The 15842-nt window shown below is 44.5% G+C and overlaps 1 protein-coding gene across 14 annotated transcripts in view; it reads right to left on the bottom strand.

Moving 5' to 3' along the window:
- The window catches only part of TTC13 (tetratricopeptide repeat domain 13), an 83168-nt gene that overhangs the window by 60123 nt on the left and 7203 nt on the right, over positions 1-15842 (bottom strand). The window lies entirely within an intron of this gene.

The raw sequence follows: 15842 nt of genomic DNA, 5'->3' as shown, positions 1-15842 counted from the left end.
CCCTGTCTTCCAATTGTATGATGTTTAGAGCTTCCAAGTGTCTTGCACACCCATCAGTGATTGTCCTCACAACATGAAGAGTCAGTTGTTAAAGACTCTTTCATCAGACACCTCCTATTTGGTGGCATTTACCAGAGGTTAAAAAAAATCACGAAGAGGGCAGCAAAGTGAAGCCAGGAAGACCGACTATTAAAAGACATGCAGTAAGGGTATAGCGTCCAGAAGGTATAAAAACTCTTACAATTCAACAGGAAAAAGACAACCCAATTTATTTATTTTGTCTTTTTAGGGCTGCACCTTTGGCATATGGAAATTCCCAGACTAGGGCTCAAATCAGAGCTGCAGCTGCAGGCCTACACCACAGCCACACCAGACCCAAGCCAGGTCTTCGACCTACACCACAGCTCACAGCAACACCGGATCCTTAACCCACTGAGCAAGGCCAGGGATTAAACCTGTGTCCTTATGGATACTAGCTGGGTTCTTAACCTAGTGAGCCACAATGGGAACTTCAGACAACCCAATTTAAAAGCAGGCAAAGGGAGTTCCCATCATGGCTCAGTGGTAACAAACCTGACTAAGATCCATGAGGACACAGTTCGATCCCTGGCCTCGCTCAGTAGGTTAAGGATCTGGCACTGCCATGAGCTCTGGTGTAGGTCACAGTCCTGGCTCGGATCCCACACTGCTGTGGCGTAGGCTGGAAGCTACAATTCCGATTCAACCCCTAGCCTGGGAACTTCCACTTGCTGTGGGTGCAGCCCTAAAAAAAAGGACAAAAATAAATAAAGCAGGCAAAGGACTTGAATTGGCAACACTCCAAAGAAGATCTACAAACAGCTAGTGAGTACATGAAAAGAGGCTCTACGTCATTATTAATTAGGGAATGCAACTCAAACCACAGTGAGGTACCACTTCACACCCATTAGGATGGCTACAATTTTTTTCTAACGGGAAATCACAAATGTTGACAAGGATATAGAGAAATTTAACCCTCGTGCATTGCTGATGGGGAGGTAAAATGGTGTGGCCACTATAGAAAACAGCTGGTTGCTTCCTCAAAAACAAAAAAGTTAAAATGCAGAATGACCACATGGTCCCACTATTCCACTCCTAGGTCTGTAGCCTCAAAGAACGGATAAAGGGGACCCAAACAAGTACATACACACAAATGTTCAAAGCAGCACTATTTACAATAATCAAAAGGTGGAAATAGCCTAAATGTCCATCAGCAGGTAATGGATAAGCAAATCGCGGTATATACATGCAGTGGAATATTATTCAGCCTTTAAAACGAATGAAGTACTAATACATACTACAACATGGAAGAACTTCCAAAACAAAAACTAAGTGAAAAAAACTAGACACAAAAGGCCACATATTGTGTGATTCTATTTATATGAAATACACAGAATAAGTAAATTCACAGAGATAGAATGTACCTTGGTGGATGAGGGCAGGAATGGGGATAAACTGCTTACTAGGCAAGGGAGCTGACTTTGGAGGGAGGGAAATGCTTGGGGTAACTGAGCTACTTAGTGAATGTACTAAATGCGACTGAACGGTTCACTTGAAAATGGCTAATTTTATGTTATGTGAGTTTTGCCTCAGATTATTTTTTGATATAGGCTTGAATTCAGCAGTCATTAAAGAGCAACAAATTATGTTCAAGGAACCATGAGAACCAATTTGGCTGAATTCTGGCGTGTGTGTCCTCATGGCAGAAAGCTAGCCCTGATGGATCAAAGAGCCCAGGTGGGAATAATGATGGCGGCCCGATGGGGCACAGTGGGGCTGAAAGGATGGGCAGGATCTGATGAGTACACAGGACACAAGGGGAATGGGCATTCGAGGCAGAATGTGTGGTGTGCAGAAACACAAAGGCAAGCAAATGCCAAGGGGCCAATGAGCAGACAACCCTGGCTAGGGGAGCGAGTTGGTGCTGGCGAATAAAAAGCATGCCTTTGAAAGGTGAGTGGTCATACTGGGGAAAGTCAAGGACCCAAAGAAGGGCTTTAGTCGGACAAGAATGAAGAGCCAGTGGTCCTTGCTGATAGGCAGCTGGAAATACATTAACTTATAACCTGTTTCTTCTACCTTTTAAAAAAAAAAGGTACCATTTGAGAACTGACCACATGCGGAGCACTGTGCTAAGCATTGCACAGACATGGCCATATTCTAACAATCCCTCTACTTGGTGGAATTCTTCCCAGTTTCAATACATAAACATCTATATAGTTCTAGCGGGCTCTACAGCTTTCCATCCCCCGGAACTTAACCAGACCCCTACCACTGGATAATTAGCATGTCCTTTCTCTTCTCCATAAACAGTTTCAGTGAGTATACCTGGTCTATATTTTTTCACAAATGTACCCAACTGGGCAATTAACACATAACGTATATCATTTCCGAGGCAAAGGGTGTAAACAGTTTTAAGAGTTTCCAGATGTATACGGCTCCATTTCCCTTCCAATACATAATAGTAACTCCGTCTATTTCCCTCTACTCAGAATACTGCCATTCCTTTTATCTTTCCCAACCTGAAAATAGTTCTAGTAAACCTCTGATTTACTGGCCATGTGTACCTCTTCCGTAAATCGCTTGTATCCTGTGCTATTTTGTAAGTCATCTGATCTATTTAGGTCTAAGATATGGAAAAGAAGTTCTAATTATCTCCTTTCCAAATGGTTACCCAGAGATCCAGCACCACTTAAGAAATTATAAAGTTTGAATGCCACCTTTATAACACATTATAGTCACTGGAATCTATTTCTAGACTTTTTCTTTTTGTCTTTTTAGGGCCACACCCTCAGCATATGCAAATTTCCAGGCTAGGGGTCAAATAGGAGCTGTAGCCAGACCCATAGCAATGCGGAATCCGAGCCGCGTGTGCAACCTACACCACAGATCTCGGCAATGCTGGATCTTTAACCCACTGAGCGAGGCCAGGGATCGAACCCGCAACCTCATGGTTCCTGGTCGGATTCGTTAACCACTGAGCCACAACGGGAACTCCTAGACTTTCTTTTTTTAAAAGGAATCTTTGAGATGATTTACATCTACCTTCTGCAGTAGCTCTGACAGATGACTGCCCAATCTCTATGTGGACATTTATTTCTAAAAAAATTATAGTCAGTCATGTTCATTGTAGTAAAATGCAGAAAAATCACAAAACATGAATAAAGTCATACGGAATATCACCACGTGCCGAGAAGCACCATGAATTGTTGGTGTATGTAATTAAACTGTCTGAAATCAGATAGCTGGGTTTGAATTCCTATTCTCTGCCACTACTAACTAGCTCTTGGCCACTGTCTCCACCTCTTCAATCTTCAATTTCTTCACGTCTAAAACAGGGTCAGTAACAAATTACCTATATCACAGGGGAGGTTGTGAGATTTAAATGAGGAAATTTAAGTAAAGCATGCGGTAGTTTCTGACATAAGGGAGCTCAAAGAACGCGGGCTACTATTATTGTCATTAGGTTGTGAGAACTGAATGAGCTACATTGTTTTATAACCTGTCCTTTTAACTTCATAATATAAACACGTACCCATACGATTAAACATCCATATGATTAAATTTTCTCCCACATGAAACTTGGGGAGATTATATATCATTTTTAATTTAATATTTTAAGAATAAAATTTCCATTTTCTACAATAAACATGCATTTTGTTTCTTGTAGGCTTTCTAACCCCTTTAATGATCTGTTTATTCTGACTGCAGTATTACATAGTTTTAATTACTCTAACCTTATAATAAATACATATATTTTAGTATAAAAGCAAAGCCTCATTTTTTTCTTCCAAAAATGTTGTGGCTATGTGGAAAACGTTCTTCCTTCAGATAAACTTCAGTCATTTTGTTAAGGTTCCAAAACCAAAAAAATGCCATATGATTTTTATTAGAATTGCATTAAAATTGTAGATTAATCTGGGGAGGAATACTTGACTTTACAAAATTTTATTTTTATTCGTCTTTTATTAACCTACATGGAATTTTATAATTTTTGTGTAAGATTTACACATTCGAGCTTGTGATCTTAAAAAAAAAAAAAACTGGTTGATGAAGTTCCCTGGACCTAGTGGTTAAGAATTAGGTGTAGTCACTGCTGTGGCATGGGTTTGATCCCTGGCCTGGGAACTTCTACAGGCCGTGGGTACAGACAAAAATAAAAATAAAAATTGGGAGTTCCGATCGCAGCTCAGCACAAATGAATCCGGCGAGCGTCCATGAGGATGCTAGTTCAATCCCAGGCCTTGCTCAGTGGGTTAAGTAAGGATCCAGCATTGCCATGAGCTGTGGTGTAGGTCACAGATGTGGCTTGAATCCCAGGTTGCTGTGGCTGCAGTGTAGGCCAGCAGCTGCAGCTCTGATTTGACCCCTAGCCTGGGAACTTCCATATGCTGCCAGTGCAGCCCTAAAAAGAAAAAAGAAAAGAAATACGCTAGCCCAGCAGGACAACTTCCTGATGATCAGGGAGAGCTGACCCCAAGCACTTGGTCATATATGTTTTTGTAGTCCAGGGACAAAGGAGAGAAGAGAGGTCTTACGACACACTTGCTGGTTGGTTGAAGCATATAATTTCCCTGTAGGGGCAGGGCAAGGAACAGGCCAAGTAACTTTACTAATACAGGACAGGAGGGAGTAGACAGGTTGCTGAATGGGAAGAGGGGGCTCGAGAACTTTCTAACAGTTGCAGTGAGACAGGTGGAGGATAAGGGTCTGGTAATTTTTATCCACATGTTGGTGGACTGTCTGCCACAAAAAAGAGTGAAGGCAAATCTGAGCAAAGTTAACGACTTAACAGGCAAAGGTCCACGGGAGGCTGGCAGGACTGGGAGAGTGGTTCAGGCACAAATATAACATACTGTCAATCTTGTCTCCTTAGCTGGCTAAAGCTAAATATTTCATTTCCCCACATTACTGATCTCTTAACAGGCCTATTAATGTCTCCATTTACACTGTGGATAATTATATCATCTATATGTAATTATATCAAGGTCTTTTTTTTTTTTTTTTTTTTTCTGGCTGCTTCAGGGGTATACGGGCCAGAGCTGGAGCTGAGCTAATGCACAGCTGCAGCAATGCTGGATCCTTAACCTGCTGTGCTGGGCACCTCCACAGAGACAAGCTGGATTACTAACCCACTGCACCACAGCAGGATCTGCAAGATCTTTTTAATATTTATATTTACTTAGCATTTTATTATACTATATAAAACCTCCCCAAAATAAAAGGCACTCCTGGAGTTCCCACTGTGGTTCAGTGAGTGAAGACTCAACTGAAATGGCATGGGTGTCTGCAGAAGTGCAGGTTTGATCCATGACACGGAGCAGTGGGTTAAAGCTTCGGCAGGTCATGGGTTGCAGCTGCAGCTCAGATTCGATCCCTGGCCTGTGAACTTCCACAAGCGGTGAGTGAAGCTTTAAAATTAAAAAAAAAAAAAAAAAAAAAAAGGCACTCCTGCTTATTTTTCTTTTCTTTTTGCCATACATACATCATATGGAAGTTCCTGGGCCAGGGATTGAACCAGCACTATCAGAAACTAGCTGGATCATTAACCCACTGCAATACAGCTGGGAACTCTACTCCTTATTTTTGTCAACACTTCATTTGATGACCAAGAACTTCTTCAACTTTTGACAATAATACTTTTTAATTAACACTTCTAAACATCCAGTGGGAAGCTGCTCTATGCGGCTATTTTGAGATTGATGCATTTTACCACATAAGGGAAGAATTCTCCAATCTTTTGCTTTACCAAAAATCAGGAAAGCTGGCTGAACTTTATCAAGTGATGTGGATATTTCTTTTTGATAATCATATGATTTTTCTCCTTTGATCTATTAAAGTGATTAATTCAATTTTTTTAAAAGTTAAACCTTTTTTTACTTATAGAATAAAATAATTGATCAAGGCAGGTTATTCTTCTAACTGCTTGCTGGCTTCCGTTTATTAATATTTTACTTAGGATTTTTATAACAATGTTAATAGCTTTCTCCCCTCCCCCGCAACTGTATTAGATTCTGGCATCCATGTTTTCGCTGGTCTGGTAAGGTCTGTGATAGAAAGACAGTTTTGTTCTACAGACTTGTGGTTGCCAAGAGGGAGGGGAAGGGAGGGGAATGGACTGGGAATTTGGGGTTAATAGATGCAAACTATTGCTTTTGGAATGGATAAGCAATGAGATCCTGCTGTGTAGCACTGGGAAATTTATCTAATCACTTATGATGGAGCATGATAATGTGAGAAAAAAGAATGTATACATGTATGTGTGACTGGGTCACCTTGCTGTACAGTAGAAAATTGACAGAACACTGTAAACCAGCTATAATGGAAAACATAAAAATCATTTTTTTAAAAAAGAAAGTTTGTTCTAGTTGTAAGTAGAGTTGCCTGGAACAGGTTAAACTTGTTCTTTATTTTTATTTTTTTTGTTGTTTTTTGTTTTTTGTCTTTTTGCCATTTCTTGGGCCGCTCCTGCGGCATATGGAGGTTCCCAGGCTAGGGGTCCAATCAGAGCTGTTGCCACCAGCCTACACCAGAGCCACAGCAATGCGGGATCCGAGCCGCATCTGCAACCTACACCACAGCTCACGGCAATGCTGGATCCTTAACCCACTGAGCAAGGCCAGGGATTGAACCCGCAACCTCATGGTTTCTAGTCGGATTCATTACCACTACTGCACCACGACGGGAACTCCTAAACTTGTTCTTTAAAAATATTTAACTCACTATGGCTTCAACTATTTTTATAATAACATCCCAGTCAGCTGTATTTAAATGGTATAGGGGTTCCCCTTGTGGCATAGTGGGTTAAGAATCCAATTGCAGGAGTTCCCGTCGTGGCGCAGTGGTTAACGAATCCGACTAGGAACCATGAGGTTGCGGGTTCGATCCCTGCCCTTGCTCAGTGGGTTAACGATCCGGCGTTGCCGTGCGCTGTGGTGTAGGTTGCAGACGCGGCTCGGATCCCGCGTTGCTGTGGCTCTGGCGTAGGCCGGTGTCAACAGCTCCGATTAGACCCCTAGCCTGGGAACCTCCATATGCCGCAGGAGCGGCCCAACAAATGGCAAAAAGACAAAAAAAAAAAAGAATCCAATTGCAGTGGCTTGGGTCACTGCAGAGAGGCAGGTTCATTCCCTAACCAGGCACAGTGGGTTAAAGGATCCGGCATTGCTGCAACTGTGACACTTTCATATGCTGCAAGTGTGGCCATAAAAAATAACAATAAGTAAATGGTATAGATTTCCACAGAACTAGGTAAAGTCTGTTTTCTTCCTTGTTTAGGTCATACAAGTAATTTAATGGTGATTACTGCAGAAATATTCTCAAAACACATCACAGATTTTCAACTTTTTCTTCTACATCATCTTCCTAGATATTTTTTATTGTTTTAGAGTTTTAACTTTATTAGCAAAGATTTCTACACAGTTGTCTCTTAATTCTGCATCTGTGCACACATCCCCCCTTTGTAGGCACATGTGCATCTGCTCCCCTATTTATACATTAGCCTTATTGATCTACTGTATTCTTTTTAAAGAACCAGCTCTTCTAACTATTGATCAATGCTACTGTCACTCTAACTCACTTATTCTGGCTTTGTTCTATTCAGTCTTTCCAATTTCCCTTATTTCCTCATCCAGTTTCTCAAGTTTGATATCCAATTCACTTAGTCCCTTTCTTTTTTAAGATGCCAAGGAAAGGCATTCCCATTGTGGCTCAGCGGAAACAAATCCGACTAGGAACCATGAGGTTTCGGGTTTGATCCCAGGCCTCACTCAGTGGGTTAAGGATATGGCGTTGCTGTGAGCTGTGGTGTAGGTCACAGACTCTGATCAGATCCTGTATTGCCGTAGCTGTGGTATAGGCCGGCAGTTGTAGCTCTGATTTGACTCCTAGCCTGGAAACCTCCATATGCTGCAAAAAAAAAAAAAAAAAAAAAAAAAGTCAGGGAAATCTTAAGCAGGAAGAAAGATCACTGACAAAGGTGTGAGGAGAGGACAGGAGATGGGGGTCTGGGGCCAAGCAGAGGCTGCGGCCAGAAAAACGGGACAGTCGTAACACAGGCTTGGCCACTGGCTTGAAATGGAGGGGAGGTGATAGCGATTCTCTAAAGAGATATGGAGTTAAAAGGATGGGGCCTGGAGAAAAACTGGGCACGGGAAGAGGAAAGAGGCTGTTTCCAGTTTGTGCAGCTAGAAAAGGAGCGGTACCAGTAGCTGAGGTGGGGAATTCAAGAGGAGGGAGGGAAGTAAAGCACTAACTTTGGGTTTAAGTCAAGTGCTCCCAAGATGCTGAACCAGGAGCTGTCTTGCATGTAGTTAGGAAATCCCAGATAAAGATTAAGAGCTACAGACATGAGTGTGATAATCATTAACTTATGGCAGATGATTAAGCAGGGAATGTAGGCAGGATCTCTAAGAAAGCTTAGGAAGCTTAAAGGTAAAGAGGAAAAGAGCTGACCCTGCTCAGGACACGGTATTTAAGAAGGAGACGGGCAATCATATTGGTCATTTACCTTTTTCTAAAGAGCTATCCATTTCTTTGAATCGTTCCACCTCTTTGTCATAAGGCGACAGAGTTATAATGACTCCTGAGACCCTCCAACAACTTAGGGGTGAGGAATGCCAACCCTCCGTGCAGCTGAAAATCTGCATTTTATATACAGTTAACCATGTGAACCCATGGTTCCACAACTGTACACTCAACCAACTATAGTACTGCAGTATTTACTACTGAAAAAAATCTACACTTAAGTGGACCCAAGCCACCCAAACCCATGTTGTTCAAGGGTCAGCTGTATTTACCTCTTCTCATTTTCTTGAGTAGACTTGCTAGATAATTGTCTAAACTTTACCTGTATTTTCTTCCTTTTTTTTTTTTTTTTTTTTTTTTTTTGCTTTTTAGGGCCACACTCACAGCACATGGAAGTTCCCAGGCTAGCGGTCAAAATCAGAGCCACATCTTCGACCTACACCACAGCTCACAGCAACGCTGGATTCTTAACCCACTGAGCAAGGCAAGGGATCAAACCCGAGTCCTCTTGGATACTAGTTGGGTTCGTTACCACTGAGCCACAACAGGAATTCCTACCTGTATTTTCAAAGAACCAGCTCTTCTACTGAAATCTACCCTTTCTCTGACTTCAAATATAATTAATTGGTTTGGAGGTAAGGCAGCAGAACAGTTGAGAGCACAGGCTGTGGAGGCAGACTCAGATCAGATGCCTAACTGGCTGTTGGACTTAGGGCAAGTCCTTTAATTTCTCTTAGCCTCAGTTTCCTCATTTGTAAAATAGGACTAACTACCACCACACATCCTCACAGGGCAACTGTGAGTGACCTCTGTGCACTAATGCCAAGTTGAATCTCAGCAACAGAGTTTTTGGTGAAGGAGAAAAGAATAGCTTTATTGCTTTGACAGGCAAAGGGGCCACAGTGAGCTCATGTCTACACAACCTGTGTGTCCCACCTGGGAGGATTTGGTGAGGAGTTTTATAGCTATGGTTCAAAGGTGGGGTTGCTGATAAGGATCAGGGTGTGTGCAGGGCCTGTGTTTCTTTAATCTGGCCCCAGGGGGTCTCTGGATGAACTTCTGTGGTTCTCGGGTTATCAAACTGTGACCTGCTCTCTGGAATGAAGAAGGCTTCATCAAGTAGTTAACATTTTCCATTTGGTGGGGGTTTAGTTCTACAGAAGAGCTCAAGATATGTGTTTCCCTGGAGAAGGACCCAGGGCGCTGCCCCAAGGCTGCACCCTTGTTTCTGCTCCACCCTGGTCTCTGCATCTTCTCCTTCCCTGATGAGTAACTGTTTGAACCTGCCCTTTGGAACCCGGGGAAGACTGTGGAGGCTGAAGCCTATTCCCTGCGAAAAATAAATGGGGGACACAGAAAGGCTTCCATACCCCAGAGCCCCACAGTGTCCTGCTTGGTTTCATGAGGAATAGAATGACTGTTAAATGTTAGTTTGTGCATCTAGGCATCTAGGCTTAAGTTTGCTGGGGTTCTGTTGTTGTTAATTTCTTTTTCCTACTTAAGTTCATTTTAGTCCTCATATTACAGCTTTTTTTTTTTTTCTTCTTCTTCTTCTTTTTAGGGATATGGAAGTTTCCAGGCTAGGGGCTGAATTGAAGCTACAGCTGCTGGCCTTACACTACAGCCACAACAATGTGGGATCCAAGCTGCATCTGCGACCTACACCACAGCTCACGGCAATGGTGGAACCTTAACCCACTAATCGGAACTGCACCCTCATGGATCCCAGTCTGGTTCGTTAACCGCTAAGGCATGAAGGGAACTCCCACTTTACAGCTCTTAAAATGCTTTCACAGACATTATTTCTTTTGGTCCTCCATCCTCTGAGGTGGGCAGAACATTCCCTGGGCTCACGGTGCATGTGGGACTGATGCTCAGTGCTGATGTGTTCGAGACTGAAACCACCCACCTTGGCCAGGCACGGTAGTCGTCACTTTCACGACTTGTCTCACAACCGGAGGCCCTGATAAGGAAAGGAGTGCTGCCCTGAAGACTAAACTGGAGGATTTGGGAGGGGACAGTAAGAGGGAGGAGACCACCAACCTCCCAGGATCCTTGGCTGAGAGATACACAGGCCACCAAGAAGGACCCTGGGCCAGACCAAGTATGGGCCGAGCAAGATGACGGGCCAGAGACAATCCAGAAACGAACCCCATTCCCATAAAACCTGAGGCTGCAGGGGCACGTGCCGAGCAGGTCTCCTGGTTCCCTCCCCCTGCTGCTCTCCGCCCAGGCCGCCTTCCCATAAAGTCTTCTGCTTTGTCAGCACGTGTGTCTCCTCAGTTCACTTCCAGGGTTAGACAAGAGCCCACGCTCAGCCACTTCCAGGGGACCCTTCCTGCAACAGATGGACATGTTTAAGATCACAAAACAAAGGAGCAGTGGAGCAGCCGCACCAGAGCAGTGCTCGCAGCCACCACGTCAATAGAGGTACACGGTATGTTAGTCACCACCCATTCTGCCTACACAGGGTCCTGGTAATAAACAATTTACTACAGCAACGCCATCCAGCTTCTCTCCTCTCCTCCTAAATCTTACAGCTGACTTAGAAGAGCACCTCTGGTGGAGAAACAGGAGCTGAGGAGGTTTGAGACAGAACTGGAGGCATGGGGACAATGCATATAGACATCACCTTTGAGGAATTCTGCTGTAAAAGGAAGCAGAGACGTGAGGTGGTGGCTGGAGTGAAACAAAAGGGAAAAGAGCAGGGCAAAACCTTTAAAAGAATGACAGAACCCTTGAAGACATAACAAAAACTGGTTAGAACCAACTAGGGCCAAGATGGTAGAAAATTCAGCTTCCAGCAGACCTCGAGCCTCATTATGCACTCATTGTAATACATTAGCATCTAAATGACAGGCCCACAGGTGCCAGGACAGCTCTGAGGTGACCACTACAGGGCAAAAAAGTAGACGGGCCCAGTTCCTGGAAACCCCTGCCCTTTCCTGAAATGGTTGGAATAATCCTCCTGCTCAGTAGCCTGTGAAATTGCCCAGTCCATAAATACCCGCCACCCTCATATTTCGGGGCTTCTAGCCTTCTGAGACGCCCACACACTCTCTCTCAATAAATCTACTTCTTACCTATCACTTTAGCTCTCACTGAACTCCTTCTGCTCTGAGACACCGAGAACCTGAACTTCAGTAATTCCTGAGACTAGGTGAGTGGTTTTAATTAAAAAACTGGGTTCAGGCGTTCTTGTTGTGGCTCAGCAGGTTAAGAACCATGAGGATGTGCGTCCAATCCCCGGCCTCAGTCAGTGGATTAAGAATCTGGCGTTGTCACAAGCTGTGGCATAGGCCCTGGATGTGGCTCAGATCCTGCATTGCTGTGGCTGTGGTGTAGGCCTGAGAACTTCCACATGCCGCAGGGTTGGCCCTAAAAAGAAAAAAGAAAAAAACAAAAAAACATGGGTTCAGGTCCCAATCTGAGTTGTGCAGTTTCAGTAGGGCTCAGTGGTCATGACTCTGTTGTTTGTCTTTCCAAATAGGAGCTATTACAGCTGTCTGTAAACTGATGGGGCGAGACCAATGACTCTAGGCACAAGGGCAGAGCTGCTCCAGGCAAAAGCCATGAGGCTGCCATGGCACCATGACCACAGGCTAAAGCTATCAGCGGCCTGACAGCTGAGATGCTGGGAGAGCACAGACATTCTCTCCTGACTGCTCCTTTCCCAGTCAAATAAGAGAGCGTTACCCCCTGGGGAGGAGAGGTGTCCCTGGAAGGGGCATGCGTTTGCCACACATTCCTGTCCTGCAAGTGAGAACTGACAGAAAGCCCACAAAGAGCAAACCCATGGCGACTCCCTGAAGGTAAACGTTTCGCAGGGACTATTTCACAGCTGCTGGGCTGTGCTCTGACTTGCCCGCCTCACTCTGGGTGGGCCCAGTTCACTGAAAACAAGGATGCCTGGGCTGGAACTTGGAAGTCGGGTGCCAGACAGTTATTGACAATTCTAGTCCCAGGGGCAGGGTAACCTGAGAAGAGCAGATAGTGTTCTTGTGGCTGTGGAACCACCTGAAGGCCAAGCAAGTGCTACACACCTCTGCAGTGCTTTAGCTTTGTAAGACAACCACTGTTAAGGATGTTTAGGAGTTCCCTGAAAACCAAGCTCCCCTGCCAAGTTTATGATTAACCTTTCTCACCAGAACTTCATTTTCCTTCTGGTCCTGCCCCACTCCCCTCAGAACTGAGACACATCAGAGAAGGAGCTGAAACCAAGCAAGACCTCGCTGGACCCTCCCAGTAGTAAAGCCCCTCAACCCCTGTCCCCTAGTTCTTGCCTGTAGAAAAATGCCTCAGTCTCCCAGGCCTCTGGGGGGGTTCCAAAAAGCAGACTCAGGCAGTTACTAATTGGGGAAATGAGGGATGCAGGGAAAAAAAGGGACAACGCAGTCAAGCAAGAAAAGCACTGACAGCTTTAACAAAAATGATGAAATGGAGTCCTAGTTCCCCCTCAAGGGATTATACCTAACAATTTCTGAGTTGTTTTACAGGAGCTGAGATCCCCACGGGTGGAGGATGGGGACTACCTAAGCACAGGGACCCTAGACCAGTTGGAACCAGAAGGCTGACAATTAAGATTCCCGAGATGTCACCTTGTCACCTCACCACCAACCAACTGGAAGAAAGCCCACAGGCTGCAACCCTCACCCCAGATGTTGCCTTTAAAACCTTTCCCTGAAAGCCACTGGAGAGTTCAGGTTTTTTGAGCATGAGCTGCTGGTTCTACAAATAAACACTGCACCTTCCTTCACCACAACCCAGCGTCAGCAGATTGGCTTTTTTTTTTTTTGTCTTTTTGCTATTTCTTTGGGCCGCTCCCGCGGCATATGGAAGTTCCTAGGCTAGGGGTTGAATCGGAGCTGTAGCCACCGGCCTACGCCAGAGCCACAGCAATGCGGGATCCGAGCCGCATCTGCAACCTACACCACAGCTCACGGCAACACTGGATCGTTAACCCACTGAGCAAGGGCAGGGACCGAACCCGCAACCTCATGGTTCCTAGTCGGATTCGTTAACCACTGCGCCACGACGGGAACTCCCCAGATTGGCTTTTAACGTGCTGCAGATGGGCAGACTCAAGTTCGGTTGGGTAGCAAGGACACTGTAGATTACACTACTTGATGATCCCAAGAGGCACTTTTTTTTTTTTTTTAGGGCCACGCCTGCAGCATATGGAAGTTCTCAGGCTAGGGGTCAAATCAGAGCTGCAGCTGCCAGCCTATGCCACAGCCACAGCCACACTGGATCCGAGCTGCGTCTGTGACTTACACCACAGTTCATGACAACACCGAATCCTTAACCCACTGATCGAGGCCAGGGATGAAACCCGAATCCTCACAGATACTAGTCGGGTTCGTTACCACTGAGCCACAACGGTACTTTTTAAAAAAAATATAATAACAGGAAAATTTCCCTCTGAAGAATTTGTATGCTTCTTTTATTCTAATAAATATTATTCATCAGTATGAAGTGTCTAAGTTATCATAAAACAACTCAAAAATGGAGGTTGCTCACTGAGAATTATGAAGTCAACATATAATTAATTCTCTAGAACAAGGACCTGCAGAAGGCATCTTAAAGGGGCAGAACAGTTTTTTAACAAAACATTAATCTGACTGAAGCTGTATTAATCCACATTGAAGTATTCACACATGCAAAGACTGTATAAAAACAAAAGAAAAAGGGTTCGTCAGCTGCATAGACTGGAAAAAGAGGCACGGAAGCAAATTATGTGGTACCAATGCAAGAACAGACCAGGCTGGCAGTGCTGCAGCCACCGAACTGGCAGCGGGCCTCAACCACGAAGGCTATTCCCTTAGCTTGGGTTACGAATGGGACTGAAAATGCATCCGATGCTCAAAGTGGCTCGTACTTTAAGAGCGAAGCCTCCCTTTCTCATAAGCCCACACACACTGGCAGATATCACCAGCTCTACTGTGAAGGCTGCTGGAGCAGATCTAGGAGGTGATGTGAGACCATCAGTGACAAGGGAACACAGTGTCACTTTCAATACCTCAAACATGGGAGAAAGTCACAAGGGAAGGCAACTGGTCTTTTCTGCAGAAGAGGTGCCGTGTAGAGGACAGACCTCCTGAGGCAGGACCCCCCGCTTGTCTCTGTGAAGAACACCAGCATCCAAGCAGAGGCTGGCCACTGCCCGGTGCAGGTTCCTGAGTCAGAAATAAGGCCACAGCAAATATTTTCCAACGAAACAAAGGCGACAAGGAATAAGACTTTATTAGCATGCTTAAAACAAGGTATCAGTTATTGATTCAGGATTCTTTCTGATTACATGAGTTACCCGGGTTGTGAGAATTCATGGAATTCCCCTTGTGGCTCAGCGGTAATGAATCCAACTAGTATCCATGAAGATGCCTCGCTTGGTGGGTTAAGCATCTGGCATTGCTGCAAACGGTGGTATAGGTCACAGATGCGGCTTAGACCCCAAGTTGCTGTGGCTGTGGTATAGGCCGGAAGCTGCAGTTTGGACTCCACCCCTGGCCCAGGAACTTCCATATGCCACAGGTGTGCCCCTAAAAAGAAAAAAAACCAAAAAAACAAAACAGATATCAGTTATTGATTCAAGGTTCTTTTTCTGGTTACACAAGTCACCCAGAGTTGTGAGAATGCATGGAACTTTACACTTTCGATACACACATTTTTCTGCATATATACCACATTTCAATGAAAGTTAAAAATAACAGAAGGAAAATGTTAGAAGCATTAACCCAAAGCGAACAGTGCTGAAATTCTGCTATTATAATAGATTTTGTACTTATTCTATCTACAAGAGAACAAGCCCAAACAAAAAGATAAGATGACCTCTTTAAAACACTGTGAAAAGAGGAAGCTTTAAAAGTTGGTCGGGGAGTTCCCATCATGGCTCAGCAGTAATGGACCCAACTAGTATCCACGAGGATTCGGGTTTGATCCCGGGCCTTACTCAGTGGATTAAGGATCTGGTATTACTGTGAACTGCGGTGTAGGTCGCAGACGAGACTCCAACCCCATATTGCTGTGGCTGTGGCGCAGGATGGCAGCTACACCTCCAATATGACCCCTAGCCTGGGAACTTCCATGTGTCGTTAGTTCAGCCCTTAAAAAAAAAAAAAAAAAAAAAAAAAGGTTGGTCAGGAAGCTCCCTGGTGGCTCAGCAGGTTAAGGAACTGGTAATTGTCACTACAGTGGCTGGGGTTCCTGCTATGGCACAGATTCAATTCCTGGTCTGGTAACTTCCATAAGCCATGGGTGGGGAAAAAAAAAAAAATGTTGGTCAGCAGCCAACCATCTTT

This window comes from Sus scrofa, chromosome 14 (genome assembly GCF_054392235.1).
Source record: "Sus scrofa isolate SSC_HxYL_T2T_F1_AM1 chromosome 14, Sscrofa_HxYL_maternal_Yorkshire_Landrace_v2.0, whole genome shotgun sequence".
NCBI classification, from domain to species: Eukaryota; Metazoa; Chordata; class Mammalia; order Artiodactyla; family Suidae; genus Sus; species Sus scrofa.
This window is presented reverse-complemented; position numbering and strand designations above follow the sequence as displayed.